The sequence below is a fragment of the Cornus florida genome, unplaced genomic scaffold (assembly GCF_030987335.1).
Source record: "Cornus florida cultivar Cherokee Brave unplaced genomic scaffold, ASM3098733v1 CherokeeBrave_3.0.0_Hap2_Chr05, whole genome shotgun sequence".
Taxonomy (NCBI): domain Eukaryota; kingdom Viridiplantae; phylum Streptophyta; class Magnoliopsida; order Cornales; family Cornaceae; genus Cornus; species Cornus florida.
The window spans coordinates 4,518,353-4,539,757 of NW_026775575.1; positions in this window are offsets into that span (position 1 = coordinate 4,518,353).

A 21,405-nucleotide genomic window follows, 5' to 3' on the forward strand; every position below is an offset into this window, starting at 1 on the left:
ACCTAACGTCTATATTCTAATGAATTTATAGGATCATTCCTAAGTTACATTTGCACATCAAATGTGATGACCCTGGTTTTTAGGCCAGCGTGTCCTGTGATGAACCGAAGATTGACCCGATAACGGATCCGATATACGGAAGCAAAAATAGAAAACAAGACTCTAAGAAATCAAAATGACCTTCTATGAGGTCGTGGAACTCAATAAGAACTGACGCGAAAGCAAAAGACCAAAAATATGACAAATAAGCCCCCAGGGGCAAAATAGTCATTAATGAAAACTGTGGACTCGGGTGCCACCGAGCACACCACTGGAAAGACAACGAAAAACTAATCAAGATGGACTCAAGAATCACTTGTTTCGGAGTCCGGATGAGGAAAATATGAAACTCCAAAGTTTCAGAAAAATCACATTTTTGGGTTTGAAATTAATGCAGCAAGGGTACTTCGCAAGGGGTAAAAAGGTTTTTTCAGACAAAATTAGATGCAACTGAGCATACCGTTAGATAGACTGGGAAAATTTAATGAATCTAGAATCAAGAATCACTTGATTCGGAGTCCGGACGAAGAAGAATGAAACGTCAAAGTTTCATAAAAACCAACTTTTGGGTTTAAAATCAGTGCGGCAAGGGTACTTTACAAAGGGTAAAATTGTCTTTTAAGATATAATTTGATGCAATCGTGCATACCGTTATATAGACCAGCAAAAACTAATAAACTTAGACTCAAAAATCACTTGATTTGGAGTCGGGACGAAAAAGATATGAAGCCTCAAAGTTTCAGAAAAAACAATTTTCTGGGTTCAAATCTGGGCAGGACCTACCCAGATTTTTAGACTTCAAATGTGGTTTTGAGGGCTTAAACCATATTTTTTGGCAAAAAGTTGTGAACAAACCCTCCCCCCAAAATCATGTTTTCTACATGACCATGTCAAGAGAAGATTTTATTTTACAAGTGAAATATCTGAAATGCCCCTTAGATCAGCACTTTTTCCGGAAAAACTTGGAACGACCAGATTTTCCAGATCTGCGAGTTGTTTTCGGCATCAAGATGATTTTTTTTGTAAAAACGCGAAGAAGAAACCCCCCCTAAAATCATGTTTTCTACCTATGTCGCTGATGAAAATGAAAAATAAACACTATGAAGTACCTAGAATGCCCCTAGATCAGAAAAGGGCAAGAGGATTAAAAAGCTGCTATATGCATAACAGAAAACTGAACTTTGTGATCGATTTCTGGTACCAAGACGACCTTTTCTGGAAAAATACGAAAAAGAAACCCCATCTAAAATCACGTTTTCTAAGCGACCATGTCAAAAGAAGAAAATAAAACTGAGGTGAAAGGTCCATAATGCCCTTAGATCAGAATATGCAAAAAAAATGCGAAATGAATTCACAAGAGGCTCAAAACACAAACGATGAGGTTTTTCCCGGAAACGACTATGCATGCACACGTAACTTACCTATTTAGACGTGCTACAATGGTCCATGGCTTAAAAATATAGCCGATGCAAAATCCGACCCCCCAACGGGCAAAAAGGCAAAAATGGACTTGGAATGGAAAACATGGAATCCAAAAATGCAAAACGGGATCAAATGACCGTTTGGCCCTTGGCCACACTTCATACAAGATTAATAAGACCCTATAAAAGAATGAGAATGGAATTCCCACACCCGATGCAACCGTGGTGAAGCATTGACTTGCGATTTTTCAAGTTTTTCATAACATTTCATGAAGTTAAAAAGTTGTATAGAATACAATATACATGTCATTGGCCTCCGGCCTCATCTCATACATATCAAATACATTGAAAGGAGTGTACTTAAGTACACATTACATACATGGAATCAAACATACATATTTTGACATACAAATCTACAAAATGACATTTCATGCTAACATTTGAATGAAATGGAAACTTGAAAGCTACTCGACATCCAAGGAATGCTAGGCTTCACGAACCAAGTCATCGTACCTGAAATATGCCCCAGTATCGTAGGGGTAAGTAACATAAAGCTACTCGTAGGAGATGAGCATGCATCGACCTAGCATTTTACAAATTTATCACCTTAAGGTGAAACATGTTAAAGGGGCTCATGCCACCTAACGTGTATGTCCAAGTGAGACTCGGGGAGCATCCTAAGCTACCTTAGAGTCTAAGCAACAAGAATCATGATATACATATGTGTATGAAACGAATCATGGTTGGGATAATCGAAAGAACACGACAAGAAGAATGCTTGAGCATATATTAACATGAATTGCATTTTCAACACAATTGAACTAGGTCTAGAGTAATCCATACAACATAACAAAAGCATATTTGAATACAAGTTAACAAGAATCACATTATCCATGCAATTCAACAACAAAAGAGCATGTTATACAATGCAACAAGGTTTAAGTTCTCAAAGCCATCAACTTAGAATCTAAAGCACAAAATAACTGTAGTGGTTCATGCCACCTAACGTCTATGTTATAAATGAATCAATAGGATCAATCATAAGCTTTATTAGAACGTCAAAACATGATTTTCAATATCAATGCAATTTAACCAACATTGGAACTTCTAATACAACGTATAAAGCACAATTTCGCAAAGTTAACATCCTGTAACTTAAAATGGAACGACAAATAAGAAACAACAAGTTACAACATCATCTAGTTATCAACTTGAAAATGAAATGCGAAATCAAACAAAGTGGACACTCGGACGTCACGCCGGATTAGACCGACAACATAGTTACTTTAGGGTTACTAGCCCATGGGTAACCTCCCTATGTGCGCACTAGACTATATATAGAGGGACTATCCCCCGTACTAGAACTACGTCCTAGCCATAGTCAAACAACGACATCCCCAAGTTTCCAAAATCAACAAGTTGTGCAACAACACATATATCAACAGGAATATGCAAGATAATTAACTATCTACTAAGCACAACCAAATTTGGAAACCTATACAATACATGCTCTAAATCCACAACTAATATGATATGATGAATGTCGAATCTTCAGTGTGCGATTCGTTACACGCTATGCATGAAAGATGTTAAACACGAAGTGTGCAAATCATTACACAAGGCAACAAATATATTCAATAAGGAAAACATATTCTCATGAATACAAACATAGCAACTATGTTATCCAATGTTCAAAACATAACCAAATGAATATACAACAAGTCCAAGTCCATGATTTGAATATATAAACCACTTCTAAAACACAACTAGATCATGGAGCAAATTGATAGAATTTAAATAGATAAACACAATTAAATTCTCTAGATTTCTGATTCAATTTCAATTAACCTCAATTTAATACATGTTAAAGGGAATGGCAAGGTCATCACCTATATCCATTCTACAACTTAATTAGGTTGTTAGAACAACAAAGTAGAACTTTAATTAAATCATGCTAATTTAAATCCCAAGGTTCTAAAACAACTTCAGATAGTCCCAATTTAATATATACTAGTAAACAAGTCATGGCCAATACAAATATCAAGTTAAAACCTTAATTAAGCTATTAGGACCACAAAATAGATTTTAATTAATTCTTTTAATTAAGATCTCTAGATTTTCAAACTTAACCAAATGCTCTCAATTTAACATATCTTAGAGAATATGCCAAGGACTAATGTAATGTCACATTACAAGTTTATTTCATTCAATTTAAGACCATGTGACTTAACATTTCACTAAAGTTAAATATAAATTAAAAGTTGCAATTCTCATGCAATTAATCCCAATTTAATATATGTGAACAACCACACCAAAGCTTAATTTTCTAGCATGCCACAATTCAATTCCAAGTTGTATATCACCATGAGGATTAAATCTTAAACAAGGAATTTAATTAAATGAAAGGTTTGAAAACTTAACCGAATATTCTAAATCAAACATATGTGAAGCTATATGCCATGTAAGTCAAGAATATCAAGTCGGAATTTAAATAGAGTGAATAGTGCACTCGGGGCAAATTAATTAATAATTACTAATTTTCAAAACACCTCCAATTACTTTCAAATTCAACTATGTTGGAGAGCATGCAAAGGCCTAATTTAATATGCTAACACATATTGATTTTAAGCTAGTTAAGGCCATGTGAATTAATCTTTCACCTAAGATAACTATTAAATAAAATCTTTAATACTTATTCAAATGTTCCAAATTTTAATACACGACAATGAGCATATCAAGGGGCAATATAAAATCATGCTACATGTTTAAACCAAGTCATGAGCAACCGGGAAAATTAGATCCCCTACAAGAAAAATAAATAATAAAATCTCTAGATTTTATATTTAATCATGCAAACAAGTAGTATAAGTATCACAAGCATGCTATATAACTAGAATTTAAACCTAAAACATCCCATACCTCAATTTGAGATGAAAATCTCAAATGCCATCAAAATGGAACGGCTCTGAATCCGACGAAACTACTAGGTTTTGTCGGGGACAACGCTGTGAACATAACCCCCATGAAAGCCCCATCAAAATCATAACTTGACCTCAAAACCAAACTTAAGAAATGGTCAAAACTGAATTCTAATAAGGGGGAAAGGTATAGCACGGCGAGGGGAACAACAAACGTTAATGCCGAAGACTTTCCATCAAGGAAAAGTGAACCAAAAGAGGAGAGAGAAGATGGTAGCACCCCTTGGGCTGCCATGAGCTCTAGGTCTTGCATGAAGAGGGGAGAAGATGAAAAATGAAATATCTCACCCCCCTTTTATAGAAATCTCAAAAAGTGCCTCGAACGGGCCCCGCCGGGTTCGAAAAAGTAAAATTTGAGCAGACGCGCTCAAATGGCAAAACTTTGTGAACAAAAAAGATTCAAAATGATAAAATATGAACAACAGAAGAAACGACATCAAAAACTAAGTCCCGAGCAAAAAGTTATGCCCAAAACAAGTTTGGCACTAACTGGGGCCAAAAACCCTGAAACTGGAAAACATTGTCCAGGAGGAAATTCCAAGAGTACACAACTCGACGAAATGTGAAAATGAATCTTGTACGAGGATCCAGGCTCAAAACAAGACATTTTGCAATAACTTTCATTAATTGCACAATGGCCCCTCCAAAAAGTGAAAACTGCACTTATGGCCCGAAATGAAAATATCTTCCAAAAATATTTTCTTAAAAACCCTTGAAATAAAATGTCTTCAAAAGATATTTACGAAAAACACCCCAAGAAAAGAAAATAATTTCAAAGAACTTTGCATCCATGCCCCTATGGACACCGGGAGCAACCAGAGTACTTTCTTACAAAAGTGAAGATACATATTTCGAGGAAACCACTCAAGATGAAGCCACGTGAAGTCAAAAACCAACTCCGAGCATGAGAAGTGAGGTTGTGCCAAAAACTGACAAACAGAGATAAGACGAAATAGGGAAAATGACAGAATAGGGAAAAGACGAAATAACGCATAGTGTCCGAAAAATAAAAAATGCGAAAATGACTCGGTCCTGAAAGGAAGTTGTCAATTCAAATGAAAGAGTCTCAAAAACCAATTCTGAGCACTCGAGATGACACTAAGTGACACGAAACAGAGCTCAGAAAAGAAAATTAAACGAAAAAAATTCATTCGTAAAATTTCAAGAAAAAGGAAAGGGAGGCAAATGACCGGGTCGTTACATCAAAACCAAAATCACAATATCGATGCAATTTAACCAACATTGGAACTTCCAATACAACGCAACTCTTCTACCGACTCTGGGCAGTACGCATGAGATCCCTAATAAGAGCAATCTTTTCAGAAATATCCTTAATGAACTCAGGTCCCAAAAATCTGCTTTCACCAACCTCCATCTAACAAACAGGAGATCGACACGGTCGGCCATACAATGCCTCAAATGGTGCCATACCAATAGTCTTCTGGAAACTATTGTTATATACAAACTCCACAAGTGGAAAATAATTCTCTCAGTCGCCCTTGAAATCAAGAACACATGAACAAAACATATCCTCCATGATCTGATTAACCCGCTCAGTTTATCCATCCGTCTGAGGATGATAAGCAGTGCTAAGATGTAATTATGTACCCAAAGCCTGCTGAAAACTCTTCCAAAATCCTGACACAAAACTCGAATCCCTGTCCGATATAATAGATAACGGAATGCCGTGTAACTTCATAATCTCTGTAATGTAAAGTCTCGCCAACTACTCCGAAGTGAAGTCAGTGCGAATACGCAAGAAATGAGCTAATTTAGTCAACCTATCTACGATGACCCAAATAGAATTATGATTGTTAAATGAATTAGGCAATCCCTCCACGAAATCCATAGAAATGCTCTCCCATTTCCACTCCGGTATCAGTAGTGGCTGTTGAGCTCTTGGTGGCCTCTGATGATCAATCTTGACCATCTGACAAGTACTACACCGAAAGACAAAAATAGCAATGTCCTTCTTCATACCTGCCTACCAAAACTACCGCTTCATATCCTGATACATTTTTTCTCCTCCCGGATGAACAGAAAACTCAGAGTGGTGAGTCTCAGTCATCACATCCTTCCTCAAATCGTCAGTAGAAGGTATTACTAAACGGCCTTTATACCTTAAACCTCCATTAGTCCCCACATAATAGCATGGAACCTCCCCGAAAGCTATCTCTGCAACTCTGTCAATGCACTGCTGATCCATGAGTTGCGCCTTCAAAACTTTGTAAATAATAGAAGGTGTAACTACCGTGCAAGCCATGAAAGCATCCGATAACTCATCTACCATCTTCAAAGCATTCCACTCAGTCATGAATAGAGCAGAAAGACTAGCAGCGGGTCGGCGACTGAGTGCATCTGCCACCACATTCGTTTCCCCTGGATGGTACTGTATAGAGAAATGATAGTCTTTCATAAACTCTAACCATTGGCGCTGTCTCATATTCAGCTCCTGCTAAGTGAACAAATACTACAGACTCTTATGATTACTAAATAATCTGAAGGATTCTCCCAATAGATAATGCCTCCAAATGCGTAAGGCAAAGACCACAGCTGCCAACTCCAAATCATGTGTTGGATAATTAAGCTCATGAGCCTTAAGCTTTCGAGATCCATAAGAAATCGGTCGTTCCTCCTACATCAAAACACATCTAAGACCTTACAAAGAAGCATCTGTGTAGACAAGATACTCTATCCTACTCTGTGGAGTAGATAGAACCAGTGCAAAAGTCAACTTGCACTTTAGCTCATCAAAAACTTTCTGACAGTGCTGATCCTACACGAACTGTACACCCTTTTTAGTTAGATGAGTGAGTGGTCCAGCTATCTTTGAGAACCCCTGAATGAACCTACGATAATATCCTGCCAATCTGAGGAAACTCTAAATTTCAGTAGGTGAAGTAGGCTGTCCCCACTCAACCATTGCTAAAACCTTGGCTGGATCTACTGCTATCCCCCTTTCTAACACCACGTAACCCAGAAACTTCACTTCCGGCTTACAAAATTCACATTTCTCGAACTTAGCATATAATTGGTGCTCACGAAGCGTCTGCAATACTGTGCAAAGATGTTTTACATGATCGTCCTCTGACTTAGAATAAATCAAAATGTCATCAATGAAGACAATGACAAATTGATCTAAATAAGCCCTGAAGACTCGGTTCATTAAATCCATGAAGACCATTGGTGCGTTAGTCAATCCAAAAGGCATAACACAAAACTTATAAGAACCATATCTAGTGAGAAATGTTGTCCTTGGAACATCTTGCTCCCTAACCCGAAGTTGATGATATCCAGAATGCAGATCAATCTTAGAAAAGTACGTAGCTCCCTTTAATTGATAAAAAAGATCATGAATTCTGGGCAAATGATACTTATTGTGAATAGTAACCTTGTTCAACTCCGTATAATCTATACACAAGCGAAATGAACCATCCTTCTTTTTCACAAACAGAACTAGTGCTCCCAAGGGTGAAGTACTCATACGAATAAAACCCTAGCTGAGTAATTGCTGAATCTAATCCCTCAGCTCTCGCATCTCCACTAGTGCCATCCTGTATGGTGCCTTAGCAACCCTAGAATCTCCTAAAATACATCCAGAAAGTCCTGTACAATTAGTATGCTATCCAATGCTACAATAATCTCCTATTCTGTTTCGTCCTCCATATGGAACAAATATGTGCTAGTGACCCCGTTAGAATGTCGCATAGCGACAACGTATATATCCTGACCAGGTATAGTGAACACAATAGACCTATCAAAACAATTAACTTGGGTATAGTAGTGTGATAACCAATCCATCCCAAGTAACACAGCATAAGTGTGCATGTTTAGGACCACTAGATTGACTAGAAATCTGAGTCTACCAATATCTAGTGTCACAGGCCCATCACTCTCATGTAAAATGGCAGTATTGCCTAAAGGTGTAGATGTACTATGAGGTCTATCGCATACCTGTGTCACCAACTAAACTATAAAAAACCAAAATTCCTGAATACTCCGTAGAGAAACACACGTAAGGTAAAACAAAAATGATCCAAAGTCTAGTCACTTTTAGATTATCACTCTATCTTGGGAATTCTTCCCTTGAAATCAAACTTACCATATTGATTTACACAAGTTCTTTTATAAACTCCTTGGTAATCGTCCTGTCTTAACACAACGTACTTACAAGCAAACACTCGTTAGCCTATCCAAAACAAATCACTCCACTGTGATAATTCTTTATTATCGTAACATACACATTCCAGTATAGTTTAATAAAACCATTTATGTAATCATCACTAAAATGTTCTAAAAAAAAAAACACAATGGAAATACCAAAACCACCAATTCACTTTATTAAGAACTTCTTTAAACCATTAAGTATCAAAAGAATAATTGTAAAATATTCTTTTACACACTACTAGTGTACGTGATTAAATCCATACTACTCTTTTACTAATACCTCCACTACTACTAGTAATTAAGATTACTCTTAAAAGAGCCATCCTCCTTGTGATTCGGTACCCTTCTGCTTGGACGGCCCGGTATCTTCTCGTTTAGGACACTACCTGGAAGTATGACCAGACTTTCCACAAGTATAGCAAGTACCCCTAAAAGTACCAAATGGCCTCTTTTGCTGGTTAGCCTATGGCTGATCCCGTCCTGCCTGTGGTCCCCCATTCTACTGTCTATGAGCTAACCCAGGACATTATTTGGTTATATGCCCATCATCTTCGTAGGCAAAACCATGAACTTTAAACACATTCTGCACCACTGGTACTGTTTTGAGTGTCTGCTGAACATGTGACTGATTCTGAAATACAGTTGCTACGCCTGTAACTATAGCTTGAGCAATGATGTAAACTAACTGAGGAGAAAACTTTGAATTCCTACCTTGATTATATCCCTGATCCTGAGACCCTTGAGTCTGCTGTACATCCTTCTGCTCGATGCGTAACTGACCACCTTCCTCTTGCTCCTTCTCCTGAAGCCTAAGCAGTTGCTACTCTTTCTCTATTTACTGACGCCGTAGGAAATCTTGCTACCTACGTGCCGCTCTCCTTTGTCGACTGTTTCCTTGCATGTTTTATCTTCTTCTAGCATGAACCATACTGTTAACATAGAAAGATAGACATCAATATGATTGAAACGAATCATAAAGGAATACAATGAATTCTAAATTTAAGCTCTAAACAAGAGAATATGCTACGCGGAAGTCTTATACAATAGAATCCTAGAGACACTTGAACCTGGAGTGCTCTGATACTAACTGTGATACCCCTCGATTCTAGAGACACGATTGATCAAGTCCGAGCAAAGATCCAAGGGATACCAAACAATTAATATGTAATTGAACACAGAATACAAAAGAATAATAAGAATTAAATAATAAACGCTGAAAGAATTCTAAATTAAAAGTCCTCAAAAACATAATTGAAATCTATTAATCCAAAACCTCCATTAATTAACAACTCGAGAATCCATCTAGTGGACCCCTAATAATATCCCAACTGAAACGGAATCAACTAAAATAAAAATCCAAAGCTAAACATAGAAAGTAGTCCTACGTAGTCGGAGGAATGAGTAACTGTATCTACTCAGCACGATCAAGCTCTAGGCCTAGAACTGACAAACACCTGGAAAAACATAAGAGTGGGTCAGGCCTACATGTAAGTTCTATCCTACTACAATCCATACAGAAACCCAATATGTAGATACATCCTAGATAGCTCAACAATAACTAAAGTAGTCCATATATATATAATTACACACTGAACATAGAAAGTAACCCAATAGGTTTGTCTCAGCCCCGAGTAGAATGTAATACCCCTAATTTTAAAAGGATAGTCCCGGTATTTTAATACTTATTTTCGGGCATTTTTGTTTGTTTAATTGTTTAATAATTATTTTCTGGTATTTATTTATTTGTTTATGTGCCAGTGGATTTTAATTAATTGATTAATTGTTATTTACTTTAATTGTTTGATTTCTTTACTTTAATTGTTTGATTAATTGATTACTTGTTTTATTTATTTTATTTAATTGAATTGTTGTTTGTTTAATTTTTTTATTTTCTTTAATTAAGTTACTGGTCTTCATTGTTTTAATGGTTTATTAGTTAATTTAAATGGAATAAATGGAATTAATTAGATTAAATGAGTATTGTTAATTAATTAGGGTTTTAGTCAGTTAGGGGTCACGTATTAGCTGACTTAGCTTACAAATTTAATTGTTATCTTTTCTTTCTCAGATCCTAATTAGAATTAGGGTTATATTTTTCAGAGCCTATAAATATATCATTACGGTGGCTTAGGGTTTTAAAAACATAACCATAGGTTCAGTTCACGTAAAGAGAGGGTTGAGAGAACAGAGACATCACTTAAGACTACCAATGAGGAAGGAGAGGTTTTGGTTGTGGATTTAAACCAGAGTAATAGGAGGTTGATGGTGAGCAGACGTCGTCAGAAAACTTAGGGAGACGGCGATAAGGCTTTGATTTCCAAAACCATATAGGCAAGTTCTATTCTCTCTCTCCCCATGGCCTGCGTTTTGTGCATACCTAGATGATCTCTAGGATTTTAATTGAGTATTAATTGAATCTTGCATGTATAATATATGTCAAATTAATTATCTAAATGTGTTTAATTTTGTCTGAAATAATTCTTGCAAGATTGGTGTTCGTTGTCTGTTTTTAAAGCATACAAATTGGTATTGTTTTAATTGTTATATTAATTCCTACTGTTGTAAATAAAGGACTAGGGATGATACTGGATACATATTAGACTATTTAGGTCAGTATTAATAAAGAACTGTAAGGTTGGAAGAGGCCGAAGACGAAGTAGATGTAGTAGAAACAGATCAGGGCTCTTAGAGAGGGAAAGAGCCTGCTCCATGGAAGAAGGAGCCGGCTCCCTCAACTTTAGAGCCGGTGTAAAGACTCAGTCTTTTCCCTGTTTTCTTTTTTCGTCAATTTTCTTTTCTTTTTTTTTTTCATTTTCGTCTTTTTCCCTATTTTGTCTTTTCTCGATTTCCCTTTTTGTTGTATAACCTCACTTTTTGTGCTCGGATTTGATTCTGGCTTTGCATGCGTCCATGATATGTAATTTTTATGATATCTACATTTTTACTTTTATATAAAAGCATGCTAAATGTCTACTTTTCTTGTAAAGGGCATGAATGCATAACTTTTGGTAATTTTTTTAAACTTTTGGGGTTTTAGTGTAATTATGCAAAGTAATTTTTTTTCGTCTTAGGGACCATTTTGTAATTTAATTTGAAAGATATTTTCAAAAAGGACCTTTTTGCAATTTTTGAAAAATATGACAAGTGTCACATTCTCATGGTGCCATTTGTTGATCTTGTGGTGGAACCATTTGGAAGCCTTGTTTGTTTGATGACACATGGAGGGTGGAGATTCACCTATTTGTTAGCCTAGGATTGGACCACATGTTGGCTTTGATGGTTGACAAGTGTAGGCTAGGGATTTAGTGTAAGAAGGAACCTTAGATTCATGACAAGTGTAGGACTCACCTTTAGTCTTGCAAGTGTGTGTGTGAGTGGTAGTGCAAGAGCACCTAGTGAGTGGAGAATCCCATCACTTTTAACTTAGGGTTTCCTTATTTTATTCATTCATCTCTTTCCTCTCAAGAACCCTAACCTAGCCACCATTGAAGATAAACTTGGTTTAAGGCTTTGACTTCATTTTTTACCTCCTTCCACTTACCTTAGATCATTGAGCTTGGAATACAAAAGCCTTGCCTTATCTTCCTCTTCATAACCCTAGAAGGAAAACTTGAAATTCCTTTGCTTTCCTTGGATTCAAGAAGAACAATCCTCTTGTGAGGTAGGGGGTGTTCTAAACTATGTTTTTGATGTATTATATATTTTAATATCTTGATACAAATGGAATACATGTCTCTAATCTAAATCTTTAAATTGATAGTCAATGATACCTTGCATGAAATTGAGCTAAGACATGATTTTTGGAAAGGCCATGACTTGATTCATAACTTATGTTAATTTGAAGTCATTTAGGGTTGTTGTAGAATCTAGTGGAATTAGTTAATTAATTTAATTAATTTTTATTACCATGTTCTTATGATTTAAATCAAGTTTTGAAGTGATTTATGTAATAACCATGATAGGTACTACAACATATATTAAATTCAGCATATTTGGATGAGAAATGAAATCTAGAGAAGTTAGTTGTTTTATTTAATTAATTTTTATCCTTGTTGAATTAATGATTTGAGTATGTATTGTATGCCAATTGCATGTTTAAATCATAATTCTAGACTTGTTCAATAATTGTGGGATTGTATTCTCAATATTGATGGACATTGTTATAAAGAGTAACAAGTTGCATAATGATTATTCAATATTCTTCATGTCATTATAGTTGTGAACTTAGGGCATGTATTGTGTTTCCAAAATTAGTTTGTGCATGGTAGATGGCTTTACATTGTATATATATATATGTTATGTTAATACATATATGTTGTTGCACAAATTGTTGATTTTGGAAACTTGGGATGTAGTTGTTATGACTAAGGCTAGGGCACGGTTCTGGTACGGCGGATTGTCCCTCTACAAGTCTAGTGCGCACATAGGGAGGTTACCCATGGGCTAGTAACCCTAAAGTAACTATGGTGTCAGTTTGATCCGGCGTGATGTCCAAGTATCCACTTTGGTTTAATTTCACATTTAAATTCCAAACTTGATAACCATGTGATATTGTATCTCATTGTGCCATGTTAGAAGTTCCAATGTCATTATAATAGCATGGACTAAATTCTATTGAATTGCAAACTTTGTAAGAAGTTAAACTTATGCATGCTCATTCCCTACGAGCAAACTTGTTTACTCACCCCGAAGTTACTGGGTGTTTTTCAGGTAAAGAAGCTTTAGTGTGGGATGCACAACACTCTTAGACTTGCTAGAATTCTTGGAGTATTTTTGGTGACATTGAATATGCACTTGTTAGCATATCATGATCCGTTTTGGTGTATTGTATAAAAACTTGTATTTATTGTCTAAGTTATGTAATGTGCACTTAAGTGCACCTTTTGACAGTATATGACATGTATATGACATGTATGTTGGTTTAACTTCATAGTTGTTTAAGGAATTTATGGAATTTCAAGGATTGAACACAATATGTAAATGGCATGCCATGAGGCCTTAAGGCTATCTTTTGCTTATTTTCCTTGATACCCTTAAGTATGTTCCATACACTTGCAAATGATTAGTTAAGTTACCTAAGTTCAGGAGACTTGTTTTCCTTTATTGTTTCCGCATTTTGGGGTTCTTGTATCCGCGCCGATGTAGCAATTGGCAGGCCCCCGTGGGTTTTGGTGGGGCCCCGCGAAAATCTCCAGGCTACTGCGAGATTTGGCGGGTGCCCACAGGATTTGTGCATAGTTTTGGCTAGCGCCCACCATGGCATGTCCTGCTCCAAACATCTTTCTTCCGAGGGCCATATCTCACTCGTTTTAAATCTGAATTAAGTCGTTCTTGAGTCTAAAATCAAGAGCTTAAAGTCAGCTTTCCAATGATACCAACATAGAAAAAAAATCCAACCATAGTGAAAGTTATAGTAGTTTTAGTGAGATAAGGTTATGGTAACTCCTAAATAGAGAATGCCACTTCGTTTCTAATTCATATTTTTTCTGTCCAGACTACGAATCAGGTGATTCTTGAGTCCATTTTAGTTCATTTTCATTGTATTTCCAATGGTGTGCTTAGTAGCTTCCATTCCTCTATGAAATGACCATTTGCCCCCTAGGATCATTCGTGTCTGTTTTTGAGACGTTGTGTAACGACCCGGTCATTTGTCTTCTTTTCCTTTTTCCTGAAATTTTACGAATGAATTTTTTTTGTTTGATTTTCCTTTCTGAGCTCTGTTTCATGTCACTTAGTGTCATCTCGAGTGCTCGGAATTGGTTTCTGAGACTCTTTCATGTGAATTGACAACTTCCTTTGAGGACCGAGTCATTTTCGCATTTTTCGTTTTTGGACACTATGCGCTATTTCGTCTTTTCCCTATTCGGTCATTTTCCCTATTTCGTCTTATCTCCGTTTGTCAGTTTTTGGCACAACCTCACTTTTCATGCTCGGAGTTGGTTTTTGACTTCACGTGCCTTCATCGTGAGTGATTTCCTCGAAATATGTATCTTTACTTTTGCAAGAAAGTACTCTGGTTGCTCCTGGTGTCCATAGGGGCATAGATGTACAATTCTTCATAATCTTTTTCATTTCTTGGGGTATTTTTCGTAAATATCTTTTGAAGATATTTTATTTCAGGGGCATCTAAGAAAATATCTTTTGGAAAATATTTTCATTCTGGGGCAATTTCGCAGTTAACCCCTTTTTATAGGGGCCATTGTGCAATTAACGAAAGTTATTGCAAAAATGTCTCGTCTGGGGCCTGGATCCTTGTACGGGATTCATTTTCACATTTCGTTGAGTCGTGGACTCTTAGAATTTTCTTCTGGTCATTTTTCTCCAGTTCCAGAGTTTTTGGACCCGGATGCTGCCGAACTTGTTCGGGGCATAACTTTCTGTTCGGTACTCAGTTTTTGACGTCGTTTCTTCCGTTATTCATATTTTCTCATTTTGAATCTTTTTTGTTCATAGATTTTTGCCATTTGAGCGCGTCTGCTCAAAATCCACTTTTTCAGACCCGGCGGGGCCCTTTCGGGGTAGTTTTTAAGACTTACAATAAATAGGATGCCCTAAAGTGAAAAATCAGATTTTGGTCATCTTCCCCACCTCCCTTCACCGGATTTGCTCGCAGCCATGGCTGCCACTTTCTCTCTCCTCCTTTGGTCCACTTTTCCTTGGTAGAAATCCTTCGGCCTTAGCATTTATTGCTTCCCTCGACGTGCTCTACCTTTTGCCCTTATTAGAATCCATTTCCGACGATTTTTTGAGTTCGGGTTTGGAGTCAAGTTGAGATTTTCATGGGGCTTCTTGCGGATTCTTGTTCACGGTGTTGTCCCCGACAAAACCTTTCGGTATCGTCGAATTCAGAGCACTTTTATTTTGGTGGGCCTTTGGGATTTTCATCTCAAATTGAGTTAGGAGATGTTCTAGGTTTAAATTCTTGTTATATAGCATGATTTTGATGCTTATACTACTTGTTTGTATGATTAAATATAAAATCTAGAGATTTTATTATTTATTTTTCTTGTACGGGATCTAATTTTCTCGGTTGCTCATGACTTGATTTAAACATGTAGCATGATTTTATATTACCCCTTGATATACTCATTGTCGTGTATTAAAATTGGAACATTTGAATAAGTACTAAAGATTTTATTTAATATTTATCTTAGGTGAAAGATTAATTCACATGGCCTTAACTAGCTTGAAATTAATACGTGTTAGCATATTATATTAGGCCTTAGCATGCTCTTCAACATAGTTGAATTTGAAAGTAATTGGAGGTGTTTTGAAAATTAGTAATTATTAATTAATTTGATTAATTAATTTGCCTCGAGTGCACTATTCACTCCATTTGAATTCCGACTTGATATTCTTGATCTACATGCCATATAGCGTCACATATATTTGATTTAGAATATTCGGTGAGGTTTTGAAACCTTTCATTTAATTAATTTCCTTGTTTAAGATTTAATCCTCATGGTGATATACAACTTGGAATTGTATTGTGGCATGCTAGAAAATTAAGTTTTGGTATGGTTGTTCACATGTATTAAATTGGGATTTATTGCATGAGAATTGCAACTTTTGTTTTACATTTAACTTTAGTGAAAGTTTAATTCGCATGGTCATAAATTGAATGAAATGAACTTGTGTGATATTACATTAGTCCTTGGCATGTTTTCCAGCATAGGTTAATTTGAGAGCATTTGTTTAAGTTTGAAAATCTAGAGATTTTAATTAAAAGAATTAATTAAAATCTATTTTGTGGTCCCATTAGCTTAATTAAGGTTTTAACTTGATGTTTGTATTGGCCATGACTTGTTTACTAGTATATATTAATTGTGGACCATTTGAAGTTGCTTTAGAACCTTGGTAATTAAATTAGCATGATTTAATTAGAGTTCTACTTTGTTGTTCCAATAACCTAATTGAGTTTTAGAATGGATATAGGTGATGACCATGCCATGTTCTTTAATATGTATTAATTTGAGGTTATTTGGAATTGAATTAGAATCTAGGGAATTTAATTATTTTTATTTAATTAAATTCTATCGAATTGAGCCATGGATTTAATTGTGTTTGAAAGTCGTTTCTATATCAAAATCCTGGACATGGACTTCTTGTATATTGATTTGGTTATGTTTTGAACATTGGATAACATAGTTGCTATGTTTATACTCGGGCCGCCGCGACGTCAATTCTTCTTTTGGGCTTTTCTCCTTCGTCCGGACTCCGATTCAAGTGAATTTTTTTTTGAACTTGACTAATTTTTCGCTATCTTTCCAACGATGTGCTTGGTTGCACCCAGTTCTTCCTGAATAATTACCAGTTTACCCTTTTTGCCTTAACTGCTCGTTTTTCTTCGTCATGCCGTTTCTCCTTCGTCCGGACTCCGAATCATGCGATTCTTGAGTCCATCTTGATTAGTTTTTCGTTGTCCTTACAGCGGTGTGCTTGATGGCACCCGAATCTATAGTTTTGATAAATGACTATTTTGCCCCTGGGGGCTTATTTGTCATATTTTCGATCTTTTGCTTCCGCATCAGTTCTTGTTGAGTTCCACGACCTCATGGAAGGTCACTATGACTTCTTAGAGTCTTACTTTCTATTTTTGCTTCCGCATTCGGATCCGTTATCGGATCATCCTTACGGTTCATCACAGGACACGCTGGCCAAAAAACCAGGGTCGTCACACGTTGTTTCCGCACTTGCATCCTTTGGGTTTCGTAACTTCATTGAGGGTCACATTGATGGCTTATAAGTGTGTAGTATTTCTAAAGACCATTGTTTCACCTTTTGCTTCCACATTCGGGATTTATCATTGGATTTATATTCGGTTTATCATATGACGCACTGGTCATAAAACCAGGGCCGTCATAGCCGGCTCTGGGGAGTTTAGAGACGGCTCCCATCTCTTCTAAGCTAGCTCCAAGAGGCATGGAGCCGGCTCCATGCTTTAAGGAGTTTGTTCCCAAGTTCTGAGAGCAAGCTCTCTCACATTTATACATTCTGGAAATTTTTTTGGCACTGTTGCAACGATTCTGTTTGTTTCGAATTATGCAGGACTGTACTGGGGTTCTAATTACTGATTTCATAGGGTTTTAAAACCTCACATGGCATAAATTATAACTATAGGCTAATGGATGGAACAGTAGAAAAGTATACAACTTTGCATGCTGTTATCGAATGGAATGAATTTAAATTGCATAATTTAACTTTAGCAATTTAACGGATGATTATAAATCTTCTTTTGGATGCACAGTATGGACATTTACCGATTAGTCTTGGTCTATGCTTAGTTAGGAGGTTAAATTGTTGAGATAATAAATGATGTTCTGCAATTATATGGATTAGTATTTTGATTATTAATTGCCAAACTTTTAAACTATGTTCTGTCAATTACATGGATTATTGTTGGATTTTAATTACCGAACTATTAAATTATGTTCTATCAATTACCTGGATTATTGTTGGATTTTAGTTGCTGAATTATTATATTAAATTCTCTTAATTTTCTGGATGTTATGGATTGTATACACCGCTATGGGATGATGGCATACTAAGGATGACTTAGCTCAAAACGGTAAGACTTACCCTATGGAATAAAGGAATGGATTGTAAAATATTGAATCCTAATTATACTTAAGTCAGATCAACTAAGTAAGTTGAATGACTACCTGGATTAGTTGTTAATTGTGGTTAAGTCAGATCAACTGCATAAGTTGAGTGACTAACTGGATTATAAAGCTTAGGTTAGATCAACAAAGAATTGAATGACATACTCTTGTTTTAGACGGACTTTAAATATACAATTATAGTACCACGATATGAGCTTGAGTCTCAGAGTTGTTGGTTAGGGTGCGTATATGCAGTGGATGCGTAGCTGGCTATGATAGGTTGAGGTATACCCTATTAGGTCTAGGTATTCATACCCACCTTTGGGTGCATTTTTGCATGTTGCCTTCTATTCAAGTTGAGACCCCCTTCGTAGTTCAGTGAATGTCCCTTAGTGTGGATATATATATATATATATATATATATATATATATATATTTATGGACTAGATAGATATTATGAGATATCTAGGATGTATCTGCGTATCGAGTCACTGTATAGATTGCGGTTAGATTAAAACTTATTCGTGGGCCTGACCCACACTTACATTTTTTAGGTATCGGACGATTCCAGTCTTAGGGCCTGATCGGGTTGAGTAGTGACGGTCATTCACTCTACTGACGACGTAGGATTTCATTCCATGTTTTCGATTTGGATTTTATCTTCAGTTGTTTATTTATCATCTGAGATTTTATTTCGGGGTCCACTAGATGGATTCCCGAGTTGTACTCTTGGAGGTTTTGGAGAGTTGGATTATTTTAATCTTTAACTTTGGAGGATTTTATATTTAATAACTCTTTTAGCTTTATTATTTTATTTCTTAGATCTTTTATATTATGTGTTCATTTATATATTAATTGTTTGATATTCCCTCGGGTTTGGGCTTGGGCCTGATCAACCTATGTCTCAGATTCGAGGGGTATCACAGTTGGTACCAGAGCACTCCAGGTTCAGATGTCTCTAGGATGTTTCTTATTGAGACTTTCGCGGAGCATTTTCTGTTGATCAAAGCTTAAGTTTAGGATTCATTGTATTCCTTTACGGTCTATTTAAACTCGTACTGATATTTGTCTTTCTATGTTAACACCATGGTTAACGCTAGAAGAAGACAGAACATGAACAGTCGACAGAGGAGGGTGGCACGTAGGCAGCAGGAACGCCTGTGGTGTCAGCAAGTGTAGGAAAAATAACAAATGCCTGGGTTTCAAGAGAGTGATGGTTAGTTTCAGGAGGAGCAGGAAGAAGTTCAACAGACTCGGGATTAGGGAGGAGATCTAGAGTATCCTCCTCATATCAACGACCTCATTGCTCGGGCTATAGAAGGAGGAGTTACAGCTACACTTCGGAATCAACCACAGGTTCAGCAGGCACCTATACCAGCACCGGTTATTCCGACTGACCCTTGGGAAAAGGCCAAGAGTTCTTTCATAAAGGGGAGGCCACCTAAATTTTTAGGCTCCAGCGATGCGAAAGCAGCTCATCAATGGAAGAAGGATATCGAGCCACATCATCGATTGGTTCAGTGCACGGAGGCTCAAAAATAGATGCTTGCTACCTTCAAGCTGGTCGGGGATGCACTACAGTGGTGGGAGTCAGTTACCACCACAGAGAAGAGGACTTCATTGACCTATGATCAGTTTAGTGCTCGCTTTAATGAGAAGTACTTTCTGTATATAGTTAGGACAGCTATAAAGACTGAGTTTCTTCATCTGCAGCAGGGGAACATGACAGTGGTAGAGTATGAGCAGCAGTTCACACGCTTATCTCTTTTTGCTCTGGAGGAGGTGGATACAGAGGAAAAAAGCGTAATAGTTTCGTTAAGGGACTCATGTGGTCTATTAAGTGATCTATTATCGGTTGTCCAGCCTATACTACTTATGCTCAGGTAGTGGACGCCGCTCTACAGCAGTATCAGTTGACCGTGGAGTTCAGTCAGGCTAAGGGTGAGAAGCGGGGTGACAGAGACTCTGCTAATTAGTTAGCTGAGAAGGGAAATGGTAATGGACATGGACAGAATGACAAAGGAAAATTCCAGGGATAATCGTCTTGGAAAAAGTACAAGGGTGGTTCAGATGCTCACAGGGATGGGGCACCTATTTAGAGGCAGTAGAATGGGGGAGCACAGGCAGGATAGGGTTAGTCACAGGCTAACTGACAAAGGAGGCCATTTGACACTTTCCAGGGTAGTTGCTATACTTGTCAAGAGTATGGTCACAGTTCCAGGCAATGTCCTAAAGCAGGACAGGGACGAGGACAGCATGTGCAGTAGGGACAAAGGGCACTGGTACCTTTACCCGCTCCACAAGTTCCACGGATTCAGGGACAGACATATTCGGTATTACCGGCACCGCGGCAGCCTCAGGGACAGGGACCGCAACAGTTGCATTATGGCGGGGTTTTCAACCCCATGCCGTAGGATATTCAGGCACCTCAGGCTGTTGAAGGTATGTTTCCTATTCATGGTTCATTAGGCATGTTTTATTTGATACAGGTGCTATACACTCATTTGTATCTAGATCATTTGTTGCATTATCTGGGATGACGACGTGGGCATGCAATAGACCTCAGGGTATTTCTACACCGTTAGGTAATACTGCCATTTTACGTAAGAGTGATGGGCCTGTGACACTAGATATTGGTAGACTCAGATTTCTAGCCAATCTTTTGGTCTTGAACATGCACACTTATGATGTGATACTTAGGATGGATTGGTTATCACACTACCATGCCCAAGTTAATTGTTATGATAGGTCTGTTGTTTTTACCATACATGGTCAGGAGATGTACGTCGTCGCTATGCCACATTCTAACGAGGTTACTAGCACATATTTGTTTTATATGAAGGTGGAAATGGAGGAAGGGATTACCATATCTTTGGAAAGCATACCAATTGTACAGGATTTTTCGGATATTTTTTGGGAGATTCTAGGGTTGCCACCTAGTTAAGAGATCGATTTTGTGATTGACTTAGCTTCAGGCACTATGCCTATTGCTAAGACATCTTACAGAATAGAACCAGTGGAGATACGAGAGTTGAGGGATCAGATTCAATAATTACTCAGCCAAGGTTTTATTCGGAGGAGTACTTCATCCTGGGGAGCACCAGTGTTGTTTGTGAAGAAGAAGGATGGTTCGCTTTTCCTGTATATAAATTACAGGGAGTTGAACAAGTTTATTATTTGTAACAAGTACCCTTTGCC